This window comes from Onychomys torridus, chromosome 22 (genome assembly GCF_903995425.1).
Source record: "Onychomys torridus chromosome 22, mOncTor1.1, whole genome shotgun sequence".
NCBI lineage: Eukaryota > Metazoa > Chordata > Mammalia > Rodentia > Cricetidae > Onychomys > Onychomys torridus.
This window is the reverse complement of record NC_050464.1, coordinates 15861464-15867971: the sequence shown is the minus strand read 5'-3', so window position 1 is coordinate 15867971 and position 6508 is coordinate 15861464.

Below are 6508 nucleotides of genomic sequence, written 5' to 3'. Positions count from 1 at the left end.
TGTAGGCTGTAAGCAGTTTCGCTTCCTTTTTATGGCATCCCCACCCCTCACACCTGCCTTGAGACCTAGGGAAGGATGGGCAGAAGGGACCTGACAGCATGCCTGCAAGATGCTGTCTCCATGGGGGAAGTAACTGTTCTGTTGCCTAAAGATAACGAAAGGGATAACCCATCAGCAACGATGTTTGTTACCAAGCCTGATGACCTGAGTTCAATTCCCAGGACCCACGTGGCGGAAGTCGGTGGTTAAAGGCCACTGGATGCTCTTCCAGGGGACACTAGTTTTATTTCCAGCCCTTCTGGGATGGCTTACAACTGCCTGTAACTCCATTTCCAGGGGATCTGATGCCCTCTTCTGTCCTCCATAGTCACTGCATGCATGTGGTACACAGACATAGATGCAGGCAAAATACCCATACACATAAGATAAAAACAAATTAAATTAAATTAAAAAAAAAAAAAGCCATGCTCGGAGGGGCATACCTAAAACTCCAGCACTGGGCCGGGGGATCAGGGCTGGGATAGAAGCAAGAGGATCTCTGTGGGTTGGAGGCCAGACTTGTCGACGTAGTGAATTCCAGGACAGCCAGTACTACACAGTGAGACCCTGTCTCAAAAAAAAGGTAATGAAAGTCTTGGTGTAGCGTGAAAGTGTAAGGCTCATGTTCAAAAAATAGGACCAGAGGGCTGGGCAGTGGTGGCGCACGCCTTTAGTCACAGCATTCAGGAGGCAGGGGCAGGTGGATCTCTGAGTTCCAGGACAGCCAGGGTTACACAGAGAGATCCTGTCTGGAAACACAAAAGTAGGACCAGAGTCAGATGTGGTGGCTCATACTTATAATCCCAGCGCTTGGGAAACTGAGGCAGGAGTGTTGAAAGTTCAAGGTCAGGAGATAGAAAAATATCTCAGTTGGTAAAGGGTCTGGGTTCAATCCCTAGGAATCATTTCAAACTGAGTGTGGTGACAAACTGGCAGTCCCAGTGCCAGGGAGGTCCATTTGAGGGCTCACTGGGCAACTAGCCTTGCTTAATCCATGAATCAGGTCCCAGTGAAAGACCCTGTCTTTTATTAAAAAAAAGTTTTGTTTTGTTTTGTTTTGTTTTGTTTTGTGGTGCACGCCTTTAATCACAGCACTCGGGAGGCAAAGCCAGGTGGATCTTTGTGAGTTCAAGGCCAGCCTGGTCTACAGATCAAGATCCAGGAAAAGGCGCAAAGCTACACAGAGAAACCCTGTCTTGAAAAACCAAAAAACAAACAAACAAACAAAAAACTTTTCAAATTATGCCTTTGTATGTGTGGGTACAGTGCCTTTGGGGTCCAGAAGAGGGTGACAGGTCCTCTGGAGCTAAAGTTGCAGGTGGTTGTGAACCACCTGATTGTGTGTGCTGAGTCCCTGAAAAAACAGCAAATGTTGTTAAACCACTGAGCCATCTCTCCAGCCCTCAGTCTTAAAAAAGAAAGAAAGAAAGAAAGAAAGAAAGAAAGAAAGAAAGAAAGAAAGAAAGAAAGAAAGAAAGGAAAACAAAGGTGAGGTCCCTCTCGGCGTGTGGGAGCACTTGCCGCCAAGCCTGACCATCTGGTTACATGGTGGGAGGAGCTAACCCCGAAGGTCGCCCTCCGACCACTTCCGCGCATGCTCATGGGTAAGTGAGTGTATACACACACACAGTAAATCAATGCCAAAAAAATGAATGCAAAGTAAGGTGAACAGCTGCTGAGGAACAATACCCAAGGTTGACCTCTGGCCCCCACACACATGTGCACACACATGCACTCACACACACATGAACATGCCCCCATACACAGCGTGGGCCCCTGTAAGACTGTGCTGGTCACATACCTCTTAGGTTGATCCTGTCTAAGACATCTCCTCTGGGATCCCCTATGGCTGATCTTTATCCAGTGAGGGTGGAGACCTTAAATGTGAACTATAGGTTAGGAGATTTTCAATGATGGTAGTTCCATCTCTTTGCATTAAAATTTTTATTATATGTGTCTTTATTTCATGTGTGCACGTATATGCCACAGCCCATGTGTGGAGGTCAGAGGATAACTGGGAGGAGGTAGTTCTCTCTTCTGTCCTGTGGGGCTCTGGGGTGGGAGTCAGGTCCCTAGGTTTGGTGCCAGGTATCTTGACCTGCTGAACCATCTCCCTGGCCCAGTTCTTTCTTTTTCAGTGTGGCTTCAGAGCTGCAGCCTCGCTTTTACTTGCTGGGCAGTGGTATAAACACAACGGCCATCTCCTTATTCTTTTCTTGCCCCCAGCATAGTTGGGGAGGTCTCTCACAGCTCCTCGGGCAGATCTCTTCATCTGTAGCTTGGGATGTCTCAGGTTTTGAATCTCAGGATGAAACCACCTTCTCTCCGCCTTTCCCCTCTCCCACCGAGATGGACTTGCTGGGTTCTTGGGACCTGGGGCCGGAATTGGGGTCAGAAACCTCAACTGTTCTCTTCTTCTATAGCACATTTTCCAGTGGGGTTCCCCAGCCCTCCTCCCTTTGCCCAGTTGCGTGTATAGACAGCAAGTGGTAGTCACAAAGCTGTCCGTGTTGTAACCCCACAAACATGTCAATAAATGTCATCGAATAGGCAGAATGGGACTTTGCAGTTGCGACTCGAGGTCTCTTGCCCCCCCCATCCCCCCTTCCCTTCCACTTGATCCTCCTCTGTCTCCTCTTTGTTTCTGAGGCAGAGTCTCCTGTAGTTCAGGCTGCATGGGACTCTCCAAGGGGTTGCCACTTCTCAAATACTGGCATCAAGAGCACGCACTGCCATGCCTGGCTGAGATTCAAGATCTGAATCATGTCCTCCCAGTCCCAAGGCCTTGTGTTGAAGCTTCGCCTCCCAGCACTTCAGAATGTGACTGCATGGCTATAGGGCTTTGTTGTTGTTATTGTTGTTTGGGTTTTTTTGTTTTGTTTTGTTTTTTGAGCTGAGGATCTAACCCAGGGCCTTGCGCTTGCCAGGTGAGCACCGACCTAAATCCCCAACATGGGTTTTGGTTTTTTAAAGGATTTAGTGGTTATTTATTTATTTATTTGTTTGTTTGTTTATTTATTTATTTTGTATGCAGCATGTATGTCTGCAGGCCAGAAGAGGGCACCAGATCTCATTGCAGATTAACTCAGAACCTCTGGAAGAGCAGTTAGTGCTCTTAACCTCTGAGCCATCTCTCCAGCCCTTAAGTTATTTATTTTTATTTTATGTGTATCAGTGTTTGCCTGCATATCTGTGTGAGGGTGTCAGATCTTGGAATTACAGACAGTTGTGAGCTGCCATGTGGGTGCTGGGAATTGAACCCAGGTCTTTTGGAAGAGCAGTCAGTGCTCTTAGTCACTGAGCCATCTCTCCAGCCCGTTTTGTTTTTTGGTTTTTGTTTTGTTTTGGAGACAGGGTTTCTCTGTGCAGCTCTGGCTGTGCTGAAACTCACATGGTAGATCATCCTGACGTCGAACTCTGGGATCTGCCTATTTCTTATCTCCCAACTGTGAGGATCAAATAAAGGTGTGTGCCACCATCACCCAGCTTCTTCTTTTAAAGACGAGGGCTCACTGTGTAGCCCAAGCTGGCCTTGAACTCAAGATCCTACTGGATCAACCTCTTGAGCACTAGGGTTACAGAGAACATTAGGTATAGGGCCTTTAAAGTTAAGTTAAAATGATTAACTAACCAACCATGGTAGCACCTGTCAAACAGAATGGATTTTTTATGCTATGTATACATTTTTAGTAGACTTATTTGTTTTTATTTTATTTGTATGAGTGCATATATGTACATGCATGGTGCCCAGGGATGCCGGAAAAGGATGACAGATCCCCTGGAACTACAGATGCAGGTGGTTCTGAGCCACCATGTGGATTCTGGGAACCAGACCTTTGTCCTCTGCAAAAGCAACAAGTGCTCTTAACCACTAAGCCATCTCTCCAGCCCCAAAAGGAAAAAAAAAAAAAAAAGAAAGAAAGAAAGAAAAGAAAGCTCCATCGCCAGGTGTGGTGGCTCACACCTTTAATCCCAGCACTCGAGAGGCAGAGGCAGATGAATCTCTGCTCGAGACCAGCCTGGTCTACAAAGTGAGTTCCAGGGCAGCCAGGGTTACGCAGAGAAACCCTGTCTGGAAAAACAAAACAAACAAATAACAAAAGTAAAACAGAACATCAAACAGAAGCCTTCCTGACCTCACTACTGTTAACAGGGATTTTTCCACAGCAGGCACCGCAAACATCGTCAACATGTGGAGACTCTCACCTACATCGTGGGGGCGTGTCTAAAGCTGGCACAATGTAAATGGCGAACAACCCCACAAGTAACTTGGAAAGAGAAGATTTCGAGAGCTTCCCACCTCCAACTCGTGGGCACAGACTTTGGACTCATTCTGTGTAATCTATGAGGCCGTCCCCAGAGCATCTTGGGGACATGGGAGAAACAAGAAATTTGGGGCAGGGGGGCCAGGGAGATGGCTCAGACAGTAAGCGCTTGCGTGCACGTGTTAAGACCTGACCTTGATACCCAGTGCCCAGAAAAAAAAAAACTGGTTGACACATGCCTGTAATCCTGTCCCTGGGGAGGCGGAGAATAGAGGATCTCTAGGCTTGCTGGCCAGCCAGCCTAGCCAAATCAGCAAGCTCCAGATAAAATGGAGAGACTCTGTCTCAAAGATAAGATGGAGGAGTCAGCAAGATGGCTCAGTGGGTGGAGGCATTTGTTGCCAAGCCTGAGGACCAGAGTTTAATCTCTGGAACTCACCTGGTAGAAGCAGAGATTGGAGTCCAACAAATTGTCCTCTGACCTTCACTTGAAGGCCATGGCATGCTGTGCCAACCCCTTCCCCCCAAAATAAATAAATGTTAAAAACGATGACAACCTACCGGGTGGTGGTGGCGCACACCTTTAGTCCCAGCACTGGGGAGGCAGAGCCAGCTGGATCTCTGTGAGTTCAAGGCCAGCCTGGTCTACACAGCGAGAGCCAGGACAGGCTCCAAAGCTACACAGAGAGACCTTGTCTCAAAAAACAAAAACAAAAACAAAAAACCCAAAAACAAACAAACAAAAAACCAATGACAACAACCTAGGCTTCAAAAGCCTACTCAAAGGGTTAAGGCAGGTGGGTGGAAAGTTCAAGACCAGCCTGAGCTGGGGGAGTCACAGAGTCAGCAGAGTATCCTGGAGGTGGCCAGCATGTATGCGACCTTGCAAAGGTCTGTTTAAAATTGGGCTATCTAGTGTTCTCTAAAAAGGGTTCTCTAAAAGAAAAAACTTGACAGAACGCTTATCTATACAAATGTAGGGGGAACTTAGTAGGGCGACTTACAGGCTGTGGTCTGGGTTAGTCCAACCATGGCTGTCTCATGATGGAAAGACTGGGGATCAAGTAGTCATTCAGATCCCCAACACACGGGGTGTCTCAGCACTCCCAATCTGGTGCTGGAGGCCTGGAGGGTCCCTAGAGAGCTGCTGGTCCTCAGTCTATTGTGGAATCCTGGAGATGTAGGTCCTGAGACCAGCGACGGAACGCCTCAGTAGCAGGATAGATGAACTTGCCCCTGAGAGTGAGGGCAAGCAGGCAGTGAACGAAAGCTTCCTTCTTCCATGTCCTTTTACGTGGGCTGCCACCGGAAGGTGTGGCCCAGCATTTAGGGTGGGCCTTCTGGTCTCAAATGAGCCAATCAAAAAAACCTCACAGATAGGCCCAGTTTCTTGTGTTTTGGCTGATTTTAGATATAGTCAAGTTGACAACTAAGATTATAGCAGACTCAATTAGATGTTTCCTGGAAGGCGAGGTATACTGGCCGAGGGGCAAATCTCTATTGTATGAGTAAAGGGAATTTTTTTTTAAATCCTTTGTGGTGCTTGGATTGGAACCCAAGGTCTCAGGCATGCTGAAAAGTGTCCAACTTCTGAGCCACAGCCCTGTTCTAATGGTGAATGTGTGTGTGTGTGTGTGTGTGTGTGTGTGTGTGTGTGTGTGTGTTGCAAAGGGTGGGGGTGGATGAGGGTGGGGTGGGGGGTGTCTTTTTTTCTTCCATAATGGGAACTGAACCTAGGGACTCGCCCACACTAGGAAAGTGCTCTACTGTTGAGCCATACCCTAAGCCTCTTTTTGTTTCTGTTGCTTTGTCTGTGGATTTTTTGAGACCAGGTCTCACTAAGTAGCCTTGACTGGTCTGAAACTATGTAGACCAGGCTGGCCCCAAATTCACAAAGATCTACCTGCCCCTGCCTGTGCCACCACACTGAGCCAAGCTCTCCATTTTGCTTTTTAATTTGAGACAGGATCTTATTAATTTGCCCAAGCTGGCCGTTAACTTCCCCTGGATCCCTGGGTTAGGAGTGGGAAGAACAAGAGGCTGTCTGGGTATCAGGAGAAGGGGTGGCACAGTGGTTAGTTAAGAGCACTGGTTGCTCTTCCAGAGGACCCGGGTTTGGTTTCCAGCTCCTACATGATAGTTCTCAACCTTTTGTAACTCTAGTCACAGAATCTGACATCCTCTGCTGACCTCTGCAAGGCACC